The following is a 16,294-nucleotide window of genomic DNA, read 5'->3' on the forward strand; positions in this document are numbered from 1 at the left end:
AAGTGTACAGTCTCAAATAAGAAAAAAGAAAAGAAAAAAACTGGCTTGACTAACAACTACTCAATCCTGAGTGGATTTCACACTTCCATGCACTCGCATTTAAATTTCTTTGTCTGGATCACTCTGGATGGGAACGTCACGAAATGAACCCTTTTGGCTCATAAGGTCGTTTCCACTGTCATTATATCTTTAAGTGAATGTATTTGACCATTTCTTAGGGGAAAAAAACTGCAGTGTGTTACACTGGGATCGACATCACAATGATTTTAAAGAGTGCAGCATGGGTAGACTCTTTCACAAAGTGGAGGTTATTGATTTATTCAGTCAGACATTGGATTGTTCACGGGCTACACATTACACAAATGTGGAAAGTTTGGCATCATAGGGCTCGGTTTGTCATGCTGGTGATTCTATTCGCGTCCCATTTAGTTCTTTCTGGAGTTTTTCATTGTATTCTGACATCATGAAACATTTCACGCTGAACTTCCTGTATGAGAAGAAAAATCTGAAATGATGCACAAGTGCAGCTACAATATAACAGCAAAGCAGCAACTGGATCCCTGCCACAGACTGACTGCCATTCACCTTCGAGCTGACTCAGACACATAAAGGGGGCAACGTGTAAATCACAAGATAGGCACTACCTAAAGCGCACAAGAATTTAGTGTCCATTTCGACTCCAAAAGTAACCAAATGTGCATCTTGTTGTATTTAAGAGTTCATAAACACATCATGATGATGTTTACATGTGGAACAAATCAGTTACAGAATTGTTTTCTTCTAAAGCTCTGTACAGTTTCGCTTTTTTTGCAGCCCCTGCTGACCCTTATGAAGAATCCAGATTTGAAGCCTTTCCCCATTGGCTTCACTCTCCAGAGTGAAGTGGGAGGTATTGTAACGTGGGTTGTACTCAGTCGTTGAGAGGAGCAGTAGAAACACTTAGCAGGACAATCAGAAAAACACACGACCACACTTGTACTGGGAATTCCACAGTGCTTGTCCTTCAATGCACACTCTCATCATCAACCTTACAAGGCTCGGTTGAACGGCTGTTTATCATACTGAAGCACAGTGTTCCTACAACCCATAACGTTGCAAATTGTTAGACAGGTAAACATATAAAGTCCATGTCTGTCCATACACTCACGTGCAAGCACGATGCTCTCATACTCCACAGAGGGCAGTGGCGCATACTTCTGACATCACTAACCCTTACACACCATTGTGACTGTTACAGTATGCTCATCGTTTTGACCCTTGTGTGATTAACAAGATTGCAATCACAAATAAAAATATGTTGCCAGTCTTGCGGATGATCCACCTGGTCAGATCGATCTGTGTCCTGTATTCAATCATACGTCTCTTTAGCATCACTTATTTCAGGCTTCTGTATGAAAGAAGAGCAGTTATCTGCACTTTTCTGCTGGTGTTCGTTTAGTTGAAGTAGCGCTCCATGATAATGGGTAGATGTTTCCAAGTACCTGCCAGGCCTTTTTTTTTTGATAGTTCACTCTATGGCTTTGGACCACAGCCAAGCAAACACTAAAGTTATTTTCAATTACTAATCTACAACCATTAAATATGCGCACTTTGCAAGCAGTGCATTACTCTAACCATATCACTAATGTTGTGCGCACTTTCCTCCTCAGATCTTTAGCAGCCTATGGAGCCTGAATTGGCTAATGGATAACTGCCAGATCTTAAAGTCTGTTATAAAATTAACAGCAATCTGGACTGAGGATAATATGGAAGCTAATATGTCTCCTAATCCTCGTTAAAAGTGTGGCTGTGATTAACGGCATTACAGCCAAGTTGTTTCATGGATTAAATCACATTATTACAACCCACATTCCACAAGAAGGGTTCCTAAAATGCACTCTGGTTTTAAGAGTCACAGATGCATTTATCATGGAGGGGGAATTTTACGCTGCTTGTAGGCTTTCATGACAGCATACATGATGGAGTGTCGTGTAGAAGCCGGCTTTGTGAAGAGGCACCCACAAATATAGTGGCCTGTTTCCCTGATGGAGTGTTTTGTGGTGGTTTAAAAAAAAATGGATCGTGTGCAACGCAGCAGGCTGACAGAGTGACACCAGGGAGCCAGAGAGGAATATCTGCCTCAGTGCATCTGTTATACACCAAGAGCGAACACTCAAACTGGGAAAGAAAACCATGGAAATTAGCAATTTTGTGGCTAAGCTATTAGTGGCTTTTTGGCTGGCAATGCTAAAGATGGATAGCTTATCTGACTTTAATAGCTGGCACAGCAGCATTAGTGCTGAGCTGGAGCGAGGAGAGGAACAATACGGCACATTAGAGGAACAGCCAGCACACGCCAGAAAACTGCTCCAGACTTCTAATTAGCATTCATTAACAGTAGGGGAAAGAGTGATTATGGTCTTTAAGTAGTGCATTAGCTAATGTTGCTTTTTCTCATGTCAGCAGATTTAAATAGAAGTAGTGTTCTGCCACATCCGAGCTGGCACTTTGTGCTGAGTACAGGGTTTCAGTTGATGCTTGTGATGACCCTAAAATACACTGCTGCTGTTTGTTTACACTAGTTATTACCACTAACAAGGCCACAGATTCTGTCAGACATGACTGACAGTTTGCTACAATCACAGCTGCTTAGCTAAATGTGACACAGCCTGCTTGCAAGTTACAGTAAAACGTGGATATTTAGTCTGATTCTGAGCATCAAAAAAATGCTGCTCATGTCTCAAATTCAAATAATAACTCTGGAGCAATTTAGTCAAATGATCAGGCCTGTGGTCTTTTTTTGCTGTTGGAGACCGAATGTGAGTAGCTGCAGGAACCAAACCAGTGGCTCCAGGTGACCACTTTCCATTGCACAGGTCCTCGAGTGGGAGGCAGTCTGTCGACAGGCAGGACAGCAGTCCAACTCTGACTGCGTGCAATCACTCTCAGACAGACTGGTGAAGGTCTGCAAATAATTGCCATCTTGTTTATACACAGAGACAAATTTCCATCATGTTGGAGTCGGTCTACACCAGTGAGCATAAGTGCAGCACGTCTTTCAGTTCAGTTTTATTTACATAACACCAAATCACAAGAGCACTCACCTCTTATATCAAATCAAAGACCTTACAATCTGCAATCTGGGCTTGTATTCTGGTTATATTCATATATAATGAAGAACTAATGTCATTTTGCAGGTAAATTGGCATCCTGCAGCAATTACATCACTATTTCTATTTTAGTTCTGTAAGGTTCCGGCTGGACTCTGAGTGTAAATTTCTGCGTATGCTAACAGGAACAGACTTAATAAATGCTTTGGTACTTACAATATAGTGTTTTTCTTTTCTAACTGAGCACGCAAAGCACTTTTTACTAAAAGCCTCATTTACACAAGCACTTTTTTTTCTATGCCAGGAAATCGATCCACTGACCTTTAGTTTATGGACCTTGGTATTGGTCTCGTGAGCCCACAGTGAAGCTTCGTATTATCACATATTGCAGGTAATTGTCAACAAAGTCTCTGTGAGTGGTCACAGATCTGCTTCCCGTCTTAGAAGCAAACAACTCCAAAGCACTGAGGACACATGTTCACTGTGAACAGTCACAGTGATTTTGGTTGTGCCGCAGTCTCCAACCACTTTGCCTATTGTGACTGTGGCTCTGTTTTGATAGCTAAATGCTCCACTCTTCAGCTAACTTCCTGCTTGCTCTCTTATCTGTTTGTCCTTGTACAGTTTGTTTGTTTTTTCATAGCAGTTATGAAAACCATAACTGCTAAAGTTCAGCCAAGATCATTTCTATCTTTGTTTATCCTGTATTGTCTTTTTTTTTTTGCTAAATTAATTAAGCTCAAAATACAAAAGTACTTAAAAATCATGGCTCTTTACTTCAACATAATGTAATGACATCATGGACTTTACTATCCATGACACTCTACGCTAAGTGGAGAAGACCACAGAGGCATGAATCACTGTGGTTTTTATCAAGTGCTTTATTGTTGTGGGGAATTCAGTCAAAGCTGACCCAACACTGAGGTGTTCCAGCTGCATACTCGAAATCAGTTTGCTCAGCAGCCTGGATTTTAATCACTGTAGTGTGTGTTGTTAAACTGGTGAAGATGCTTTCTCAGGCGGCTTGTGTTTTTTCCCACACTTGTTTTCTTAAGTTAAAAAAAGAAGAAGCACTGAGCAGAAAACCATTATTTCAGCTTATTGCTTCCAAAGGTGGTTCGTGGGGTGTACTTTGTTTTTTCCACAGCGCTGCTTCTGCGCTTTCACTTCATTTCTGTTAAACAAATAAGACACACCGGAACGTGTCGTGTGTTGCTGTTCGTTTAAATCGTTTTAGAACCTGTTAAAGACCAAATTATTTCTGTTATTATGTCCTGATAGAATTGAAACTTTTACCATGGCTATATTCATGACTATCAAGCTTACCAATTCCAGCTACAAATACTGAAATATCAGCTTTCTGATGTGGATAGCAGATCTGTTGGCTCACAAATTGAGCACAAGACTAAGACACTGATTAAGGAAATGAATGTATTTATGTTATGATTACATTTGTAATAGAAAAGAGTAATCAACAGGCAATAATCAGAGTGTGTGGCAGATGCAGAAGCCTGATGTTTTTCTACACCCCCCCCCCCCCCCCCCCCCCCCCCAAATTCTCCTACTGAATGAATCCCGAACAAACAGAAGGTGCAGATAGCTGATGGGCTCATAATTTCCTCTTATTCAATAACTGCAAATGAGGCAAAACTCAAACATTATTTAGCTGCCCTCTGTAATTAAAACTTCATTCAGCCACAGATATGCTTTATGCCACTACTTGTTTCATGTTGTGAAATCACAGTAATTGAGCATTAGTACTGACTACACTTAAAGTTTACTCATCCACACCACATTTGTTGAGTGGAAGAATTAATGTGGTAGTTGTGCAATGCGATACTGACGGCATCATAATGAGGCTGTTGATATTGGCAGCTGTTTGACCTGAAATAAACTCTAATAAAACCTCTTTAAAGGCTGAGCCAAAGTGCTGGGCTCTTTGCGTAGGTCTGTCAGCAAGTCCAGGCTCGACTGCAGAGTGTCCTCGAGCGAGGACTGAGAAAGGCCGAACGCAGGAACTCTGACGTCTAACAATAACATCCACGAAAGGGTGATAAAAGAAATGTCACTCTTGGCGAACGCAGAAGCCGCTGAGGCAAACGTAAGCAGGAGTTTGCCTTCTTCCTTTTTCTTATTGCCTTTATTATTATTGCCTCGCCGTGTGGTCAAGGTTCACTGATAGAGTGCGCTTAACCATGTATCCTGTCACATACACAGCCACCAGCACGCACACACACACACACACACACACCTCCTGTCTCTCCTAACACCGGGCCTGCTCTGTGTGCTCTGCTAATATTGACTCTCCTGACTAACACTGCCTCTATTGAGTCAAACACAGAACTGTTTGACTAGAATTAGAACATCATTGAGATAACAGCCGTGGACCTGTCCAGGCTGGAGCTGCGGCGCTAATGCAAAGCAGAGCAGGAGAGCCACCGCCGATGAAGGCGCAGAGGTGGAGCTCGCAATCTGCTCCCTGCTCAAATGTTTTCTCACTCTGACTTTTATCGCCAGCGCACAATAGCAGCCACTTGTGAAATGTCTTCCTGTGAAATCACACGCCGCATTCTTGTTCCATGTGGGTAGAGCCGTGTTTATGTGCGTGGCACTTCTGTCATTAAGCTCATTGAGTCCTTGAAGTTGTAAAACTGGCTCGTCACTGGGGCCATTGTGTGTGTGTTTGGGGGGGAGGGGGGGTTGTTGTGCAGCTCTGAGATGAAAACAAAGTGCTGTCAAAGTTGTTGGCAGCGGGAATAAAAGCCTGTATTATGTGCCAAAGCACGTTTTTTAATCTCAATGCAGGTATTAAATTCTTATCTTCAGTTACACAATGCAGTCATAATGTTAACAGCTCTACCCAACCATAAAATACACACACACACAAAACACACAGATAAGAAAGCCTACTCGACTATTCACCACATGCAGGCCTACTCGCTCGCCTTATCGCTCTCTATCTCTGTCTCTCACATTTCACAGACTAAGGCTCTGTCCGAAATCACTCCATATTTACCAACCGTATTTACACCGTACCATTTTTCCCTGCTTGCATTTGTTCGCTATAGTGGCCTGAAATGTTTACGCATCCACAAAAACAGCAGTCTCCGTGGCACACAATGCATAATGATGCTTTACGGATGCAGGAAAACATGTAGTCCATTAAAAAAATAGTAAAAAGGGGGTGTAGGCTGCTTTATGTGACTGCATATATGGCTTTGTACTAAAATTCTGAGGTGAAAGTCAACAGATCCATTCCATTTAGCATCTCCATGTAAGCACAAACAAACAGATACAAACAGTACTCTTCTACAATAGTTAGTCATACAGTTTTAAGTATGATGAGAAATAACTCTTTAGTTTAGGACAACCCTGCGTAGCATCTTACATGTTACATATTGTTTTATATTTTTCAAATGGTTGTTGTAGTAAAGGCTTTCAGATGATTTCTTTTAAATGTGGACTGGTTTTACAAAAAGGGTCCCATTATGCATTTCCTTTATGCTCCGCCATATTTATTCTGTTATGATGGTTGATAGTCATATTCTTTCGGTGCTTGGATTTGTCTGGCGCCCTTGTCATCTCAAGTTGGTCATCTTTGAGCAGTCCCGCCCACGCGCTGTTGCGGATGGTCAGTCAGTGGATGAACTGGGAAGCTGTGCCAAGGACCACTATAAAAGTCTGCACGTGAACAGGACATAGCCACTGGTTGTGAGGGGGAAAAGTGTATTCCCAGAATGGTTAGGGAGTGGTTTCTGGAGGTGGGTGAAATCATAAAAAACATGGACTTAGCGTCCTCGTCAGAAAATTAAGCCGATGCAGACGTGCCATTGACCTGCATTCTATCCGAGAGCCACCAGATGCCGATAGCTGTGGCTACAAAAAGACTTCCAGTCCTGTGGAAGTCTATGGGGAAACAGTAAACATTTTACTGGCAGGTTTATGGGCTCAAGCACTCATTTTGGGTTAAATTGAACTAATTTAAAAATGAAGGCAATTTTGTGGTGATACTATGTTTTGAAATGAACGATTATATGTGGCATAAAACTGCACATCACTGGCTAATGACTTGTCAATTAGTCAAATGCCACTGAGTATGTATCACAGTCATATGTGCCCTGGGTCTTTGCGACGAAGATAAGGATGACAGAAATTTTTACTTTGAGGCTTTAAAACCGGACTTCGAAATCCAGTGTATGAGTGAAATCTGTTGCTAAGAGGATGCTGCACACTGGGGGGAAAAAGTCCTCAAGATTGCTTTGGTCACTAAAAGGATGCTCAGGCTGTATTTTTACATGAAAGACACTATTTTGTGTGTAAACAATTTAACTACTAGCCAAGTGGTAGTAAACCTCGAAAAGCTTTTACTTTTTCAAGGTGGGGCCTTGTTAACGTGACCCAAAAGGGTCACATGTCCAGACAGATGTCAGCTGGTTAACAGTCACGTGACTGCAAAACATCTTAAGACAAAGAAGGATTATTTTGGGTTGTGAGCCATGCTAAGCTTCTTTTAGCATCCAGGAGTGAAAATACAGAGTTGAAGTAAGCATAAAGGAAAATATTTCACTTAGCCAAAGTCACATGTAACATTACTTAGTGTGTGCAGTTCAGAGTCCTCAGCATTGCCCCTTATTCCTTGGAAACCCCCCCCCCCCCCCCCCCCCCAGAGAATTTCCACACAGACACAGCGAAAAGATAGAAAAGCACCTACAGCTTTTATACATTTGGCATTTGCTCCTGCAGACCCTTTAAATACCAATGTCTCTCCTATATTCACAGGCACTCCATGTCAATATGAAGAATCATGAAAGGCCAGGTACTAACTTTAACTGGGCAGTTCCTGCAGGGGGATATTTAGGGAATGGTCAATTCAACAATAATTCACTGTTCTATAAATCATCACTCGCTGTATTTAACTGATACACATTATTAGCCCAGCCATCTGGGCGAGGGAGCAGGCCGCGTTCGTCAACCACATGAAAGGGGAAGAGCTGAATAGCAAGTTGCTGCAGATGGCAGTGCGGCAGTGTGTTTTTTTTCTTTCTTTTTCTTTTTTGCTTATGTGGTTTCATTTTATCCCTACAGGCCCTCATGGTATTTTGAATTGCCCTGGGTTATGTATTCACTCGGTCATGTAAGCTAAATGAACCATCCATAATGTAAATGAGAAAGAAAGTGCAGACTGAGAAAGGGAGACAGGGATGTAAATGCAGTGGTGCCCCTGGTGTTAGCCAGGAAGAGAAAGAGATGTCAGCATTTTCCCACATTTCACTTTCAAATGAGCCTCAGCTGACTGGAGAGTCAAACCTTCCTTCTGCATATAGCAAATAGCACAATTACTTAGCAAAAGATGCAACAATTTGGAAGATGCAAACGGCTTATTGTGCAATTCGTAGCAAAGAGCTTCTCATCCTTGTCTTGCAGTGGAACGAAGAGAGAGGGAGATGATTCATCACTCTCTGGTCCATCATTTAAAGAGCTGCTGACTCCCTGAATAGCTGGCACGAGCTCTGTGCTTGTGTTTATTGTGGTTGAACATCCACCCTCCCCTCTCCCCCACTCCCTTGCTTCTTTTATACCCACAACCTCCCAAATGCACTGTTTTCCCATTTAAGAGAGGCACTTTGTAAATAGTTAATAGCTTCCTGGGGACACGGGTCATGTTTGGAGTGCAGAATAATCACTGTTGGAAATTCTTGTCTGGTGATTCAAGGCGCAACACAAGGTATGCATATTACAACACTGCTGTTGTCTGCACTCCATTTCAATCAGCCATAATTACCCGACATATTTGCACTTGGCACTGCAAAAACATGATGCAAGTTATTTTGTGTCCTCGATGAGAAATATTTCCTGGCATTTCACTGCTTCCAAAATGTTACAGCCAATTTGATATTAGATAAATATTTGAGCTGGCATGCAATGAAGCGTATGTCAGATGAGCAAAAAGCACTGGCACTACGGATGCATTTAGCTGCTCAAAGGGAGGGAAAAAGACAAGGGAGAGGCCTTGTCTGTTCTCCATTAGAATCCACTCAGTTCTTCTCCAAACAGAGAGGATGCTAGCCAAACAAGCTTATTCAAGGGGGGTTCTGTGTGGACCGTGTTAGCTCAGCAAATCCAGCTCCACAAACATGCTTCAAAGAATCCTGCTATCTCCGCAGAGCCTTTGATGCGGGTATTGATCGTGCAGCGGTCTGTGAGAAAGAGAGGGATGCAGTACAGGTTTAGTATTCTGTCCTGGCTCAGATTGAATAGATAATAGCAAAAACATGCACTCCCATCACGCCGCGCTGTGCTTCAGTTATGACAGCTGCACAACCATTTTCGAGCTCTGAGATGGATGTGATTAAGGGTAAAAAACAAGGGGAGAGCAAATCAGATCATCTGCCCAGAGGACAGGTCACGGCGTATTATGTTTACCACAGTAGAAGAGGCCCAGCAGAAGCAGGGGGGGAAAAAACCCAATCACTTGACAGAGAGGAGCGCCTCACCTCCAGGTGACAGTGGAAACAGTTGGGGATTTGTCTGTGCACTTCTAAAAGCGTGAACACGTTCCCATATTGTGAGGTCACCTTATTGTCTGGAGATAAACAAGTACAACAACAACATTTTACTGCTAGGTTTGGGTGTTGCACCAGAGCGGCAAGGAAAGCAGAGCAAACACAAACAAAGCTAACATTTCCAGAATCACACAGTCACGCTGTATGCTATAGAAAGACAAACAAAGTCTGTTCTTCTTAGCATGGTAAAACAACCACCCACAGCCCTGCTCCTGTCTCACACTGAGACCATTAGTCACAATGATTTCTCTGCCAGCTGTCCTGGTGTTTGCTTAAGCTAGCCTCACAGGCAGTTTGGGCCTCATTTGAATTCTCACTTCACTTTATTAGGCGTGCACCGACTCATTAGCACCCAGCGATTCTGATGCAGATGTGTAAGGTCCAAATGCAAAGCCGAGCAGCCATTAATCGTGTGGTTAAGCATACCATGAAAACATCATGCTTTGTGCAAACCCAGTCATCTAATGGTTTTTTTGTTTGTTAGCTTTTTGCCTTTTACAACAACTCTCCCAATCACCTTGTCAACAGCAATCACTTCCTACACTCTAATCTTATATGTGGGCCAGGATGCTGTAATCTCAGCCTTTATACTCCTACCTGTCCTTATGTGATAAAAGTTGGCGCGCCATTAGAATGAATGAACTTTGCAACTTAGCCGGATCCAATGAATTAAATAATAGCTCCTTAATGTCTATGTGTAATTGCCTAGCATTTACAAAGTGCAATGTGCAAGGTACTGGATAAGAGCAGCAGTGCTGCAGACTATTTTAAGATAAACAGCTGATGTGTGTGTTCAAAGAGGCTTTTGTGTTTGCTTTTCCGTAGGAGTTTGTGTGGAGGGACCTGACTGAGCTTTATGCAGATATGAAAATCATGTGGTGCCATTTCACCCTCCTCCAAATGCCACCTATGATTGTTCACAGATAAGCTAGCTCCAGTGTGAGTAATTTGCATGAAAGCACAACAAAGGTATGAAATGCCGTTCTCCTCTTTTCTGTAGCGAACAAGGACTATAGATATCAGTTAAGTGGGTTAATGCTCATTTATTCTTTGTCCTTGCAGCACAGAAGCTAGTTGAATCAGTCTCAAGCGCATCCAAATACCATTTAGTCATCATACATCATCCTGCATTGTACCATTGTCAGTAACAACCATTTCTGGCATCTCCTCTCATTTCATCAGCAAACTGCTTGGAGCGCTGTTTAAATAATCAGCCAACTGCACGCAAAGCCCGGTTACACCGCGGCGTTAACTAGATGAGATCAACCACTTGTAAAAAAGCTCCCCGACTTTTCTGTGAAGGACACGTTGTGGTCGCGTTGAAAGTGAGTCAACGGAAATCAGTCATGGCGTACTGTCACCACAGTAAGGACGCAGCCAGCTAAAAGTGCAGCCAAGCCACATATACTGGGCAAAGAGAGTACACTCAACTGACAGCTGCAAGCACTTAGTCGGCCGCCAAGAACAAAGACAGAGAGGAGAGGGGGGGGGAAGCCTCTATTCAGTCCAATTTCCTACAATGAGCCAACACAACAATAGCTTCCAATATTTTCAGTAAGAATTCAGTCATGTCTTGAATTGTGTTTGTCAGAGGTCAGCTCTCGCTGCGCTCATGTGTAACCACAACAACAAGCACGGCAACAAATAGATTCCTCATAACAACTTGAGCTCTTAATGATAACTTGGACAGGAGGAAATATAATAGGCAGTGGCAGGCATCTGTTCTAGTCATCTTTGGAAAACTCGTCAACTGCTTAAACTAAGGAATAGGATCAGGGAGGTGGCTCACAGTCTGAATGAAGCAGCTAGAAGGGCTAAAAAGCAGAGCTGGGAGAGGAGGCAGCAGATGGGATGAGGGGTTCTGAACCACTAACCACATGCACTTAAGGGTCAGAGCAATTCTCAGCCGGCGCGCCTCTAAACAGCTGAAAAACCAAACTTTACCTCCGGGAGTCTCTGTGAGCTTGTGACTCGTAAACCCATCTGTTTGTCACAGCCGCACCAGCAGAAAAGAGAGCGTGGGAGCTTTTACCTCTTATTAACACTGAACACGGTGCCTCCTGCCTCCACGGTGCATGTTAGTATGCATTAAGGCAGATGAGTGTGAGGCGAGAAAGCAGTGAAGAGGAGCGCCGTTAAAAAAGCCAGATGAGTCCCGAGTGCCGGGGCGATGGGCTGAATGACAATTGACTGGCTGTCAGCACTCATCTGCATTCGCGTATCTTTCTGGCCCGACTCATTTAGCTGGCAGACAGCCACGGCCTCGACATATGAAGATGTAGTGTGCAGACCCCGCTCGGAGCTTTGGTTTGCAAACTCTGCTCTCGTGCAGTATTTACGTGTGTTTCCCACTAATTGACTTTAATTGTCAGGGATTGTTATCCTTGCCACTAAGAGAAAGCAGAAAGCCGTGTAATGGGTTTTGGTTTAAAGGACAGCTGTGGCTCTGATTGAGTCACTTGCTCCGACATGCCCTTGAAATTAGTAACCGTTGGCACATCCAGCTTTGGAGGTAATGCAAACAGCCTACTTCAGGTGCCCCGCACAGCAGGTTACGCTTTCATCACACCTATTTAAACTCATGCTCACTTTTCAGTGCCTGATTCAGCACAGCATGTTAACCACGTAAGCAGGTAGAGGTCATAGAAAGTACCTGCTACTCGAGTCAGATCGCACAAAATAAACTTGAAGGCACTGTAAGTGATATTTTTATATGAAAAGTTGGATAAAATAGCAGCCTGAGAAGTCATTCTCATAGTTTTGAACCACAAATAATAATACGTGATTTTGCGGTACCCCTTAGCGCTGTGCAGCTCTTTTGGTTTTCAGGGCAGTTGTGTCGTTTTGCTCTGTAACAGACGCTTTGTTGTTTACTGATTCCTGATCAGGTTTCCATGAAAAAGAAGAGGAAGACAATGCATACTTAATAAACACAACTAAAATATAAAAAATTTGGTTTATTTATTTAAAAAATGAATCATTAAGCAAAATTTGCCTGGTGCAATCTGAATGTATACCATTCAAATGAATTTAATTTCCATTAATTAATGTATCCATAATGTAACATTTTCCATTGTATTTATTTAAAAATGAATGTGGAAAATTGACATAGTCAAATGAGTTAAAGTCAGCATTTTAGGTAGATTATTTTTTTAAGTGCAGGTTTTCATCAACAACACAGCTGTTTTATTTCTGAATAGGCTTTCACATGACCCAGGTACACTGTATTATGAGTATTATGTTGTTTTGCAGAGCTTGGCTATCAAAAAATTATAGGCTGGTATTGAAAAGCAGTGAAAATCTGGTTGGATTGAAAAATTTGTTACTGCTTCGCGATTTCCATCCCTTACTTTACGCAACCTGTTCTGTGTCAAACACCAACCCAACGCAGCTACGAGCCTGTGAATGTTGTCCGGCGTTCTAGCTGCTAAAGAGCCAAGACCAAAAACAGACCAGGAGGAGTGGATTTTTGAGCTAATGTGCCAGATGGATGCAAACATGATCGCTCGCGTGTAGTGAACACATTAGCATTGTGCTGAATGTGTAAACAGGCAACTGTTTGCCAACAAGTTCATCATACAAATGTAATAGCTGAAGCTATGTCACTGTTGGGTTGGCAGCTTGTTTTCTAGGTGCTGGTGACCAAAGGCAGGCTCCTAATCTATCAGTCAGTACAACAACATATAATAAAAGCAGAAATTATACACTGATGAGCCACAACATTATGACCAGTCTGTCTAACATGCTGTCGCTCACCAAAACAGCTCAGTGAGGCATCAATTCTAAGAAATCCTTTTGGAAACGTCACAGTAAGCCAGAACTTAATATCCAACAAATATCATATGCTGTTAGAGCCTAATTAACACCATTTTCTTCCTCTGCTATCGGTCATAATGTTTTGGCTCAGTGATGCTCTTTCAATCATAAAGGACTTGAGAGGAAATTATTGCATGACAGGTAATATAGTGGGCGATGCTATTTTGAATAACTGAAATATGAATGGCCCTCATCAGCATCCTAGATGGCTGTGAAAATTACTTCATCCTCCCTGTGCCAAAAGGCAGCTTAAGACCTCTTTATCAGAGTCATTCAAGCAAAGAGTCAATAAAACACTGCAATTAGGGCTGCTCTTTTAAAATCTGAGACAGTCTAATTGACTGTGTATTCAAGTAGAACCCCAGAATTCCCTTCAGCAAGTTTAATAACATTGATAAGCAGCATAATGCATAATCATAAGCTCAAAGCTGTGGAATACAGAAAGATGTAGTCTCACAGTACAGCTGGATGAGGAGCTTTGTCTTTGACAGTCGGCCTGTGTTTATGGCAGGTCTCTATGTGCAGTTTCATTTATTTCCCTCAAGTGTCTCTTTGAAAACTGGCAATGTTGATCAGGGGCTCAACAGGAGCTTCATAATAACATCTTTATAATGCTCACACCACTTGGTGGTGGAGGGCATGCAGTGAGGAGCCGGGGATAATAATGCAGTACAGCACATCAAACAGAGCCTGGTCAAAAAGCAAAGCACTCAGTATCTCATAGGAGTGAATTTAATGGCCACTGGTTGCTCTGGGCTCTTGACCCTCTCCAAGAGGCTCCATGTTAGTCACTCTCCAGCGCTTTCCAATTGAAACTCAGCCAGACTGGTAGTAGATGAGATTTCAACTGTCTACTCAAAGCCTGGATGACTATACCACTAGCTTCAGCTGGTCATCACACCGGCGGTGCTTGGCTCATAAGACAGTTACTCGTATTTTCAAACTCCTGTCTGCTTATAATTTACATCATATGTTGTCCTCAAATAGTGGTATTGAGAAAAGCTTTGAGGTACGTGTACTTCACTTGAGTACTGAGGTATGTTTCTCAAAGTTCTACTCTACCAGATTTACAGGTGTATTGTACTGGACAGATATTTTTCTGTTTCCCTTCAAGCTGTTTTCTCACATTAACCTTAGACAATCTTGGGAGCATCACATAGGATACAGTTGCTGTTAGTCGCATGTGGCACAAAGCAGGAAATAGTCTGCTTCCAAAGCAATCACACTGCCTGGAATACTGATTTTGGGGAGGAGGCTGCCAAATGTACAACCGTACAGATGTTGAAGTGGAAATTTGACTTCTATGGCCGTATTGTAAGAAGTTATTTCTTTGTGTGAAAAGAGTGTGAAGATGATAAACCTTATGATGAACAGTGTTCAAGGTCATGAGGCACTTTGTGTGTCTTGAAATAATTCTCAGAAAATCAGCTTGTTTTCGATGCTCAATTAATTTTTCCACAATGGAAGCACATGATGTCGGTGCCCTATTTAATATAATGAGCATCTTATTAAGCACAGAAAAGCAGTCTCAGCAAACTAAAATCTAAGTGTATTTGTATGATAGAATGTTGCACTACTCCGGCCACCCAGTGCACTCGCTTAACATTAAATCTCATTTTATAATTGTGAGATATACATTTGTTTCAACATACCTGCCTGTCAGTGATTCTTTAATACAAACAAACAAAAACAAGGTCTAAAATTTGTTTACATAAAAAAAAAAAATATGATCCTCTTTGCGTGGTGTATTGTTCTCATGCCTACAGAATAGTGCAGTACTAGAGGCCTGCTTGCAGTCATCCACCCAGTGACTGAGGATTTATAATTGTCTTGCGTTCCTGTGCTGCCATCTAGTGAAGAAAAGTGAGAAAGGAGTAAAATGAAGACAGAAACTCACTTTTTCCAAACTTGAAGCTCAGTTAATTTCACCAAATCAGACAAATTGTATACAGGAGACAAAAATCATTACAGGGCAGGTTTACAATAACTTGTGTGCAGATTAACATATGTGCAAACAGTTTTTTTTTTTAGCTGTAGAGCCACAGTAACTAAAGATGCATATATCTGAGTGAACAGATAAAGTTATATGCCAAAACAAGCTTTGGTGACTTAGGTATATTCTCTTCTGCATATTTATATAAAAACATGAAAAGCATTTAGCCTGAAGCCTTCACTTCACTCAAGCAGGAACGCTGGTGCTACTGTAGTGATGGCCAAATGAAGCTTTCTGAAGCATTGAAACGCTTCATTACTCGAAGCCTTTCAACAGTCCTCTCTGGTGACATCTGGTGGCCAAAAATATGAAGAGCAGCTTGAATCAACCAAATAAAATGAACTGCTTCATTATGACCTCTATTATGACCGTGTGAAAAAATTGTTATGTTTATTTGTTTAATAAATAATTTTCATCAATAAACTTTCCTTATTTAAACTGTGGTGTGGTCTATCTTTGCTTGTGACTTCTTGATGTTGGTAAATACAATGGATGAAATGGACATGAAAAAAGCATTTAAACTGCATTTCAATGCAAAACAGAGAAAAAAAATATCCCTGGCCAAAATTGGGCAAAGTGCCATTTTAAGTACTTTAAGTACATTTTCAAAATGGTATTGTCTTTAAAAAAGAATAATAATAATAATAACAATTTCAACATAAAGTGCAGCTTTTCTTCTTAAAAAATAAGGCAGAAACATAAAAGTTTATTTGACCAGCTTCACCTTTAAACTCTGAGTAACCTTAGCCAACATTATTTTGTATATTAGGCTAAAACACGGTGATCATCAAACATTTTATTGCAAAAAATAACAAACCCATTGGACTCACAAT

Source organism: Aulonocara sp. 'chitande type north' Nkhata Bay, linkage group LG7, assembly GCF_057382095.1.
Source record: "Aulonocara sp. 'chitande type north' Nkhata Bay isolate Kocher_YH1m ecotype deep benthic linkage group LG7, A_spYH_male_GT1.1, whole genome shotgun sequence".
NCBI classification, from domain to species: Eukaryota; Metazoa; Chordata; class Actinopteri; order Cichliformes; family Cichlidae; genus Aulonocara; species Aulonocara sp. 'chitande type north' Nkhata Bay.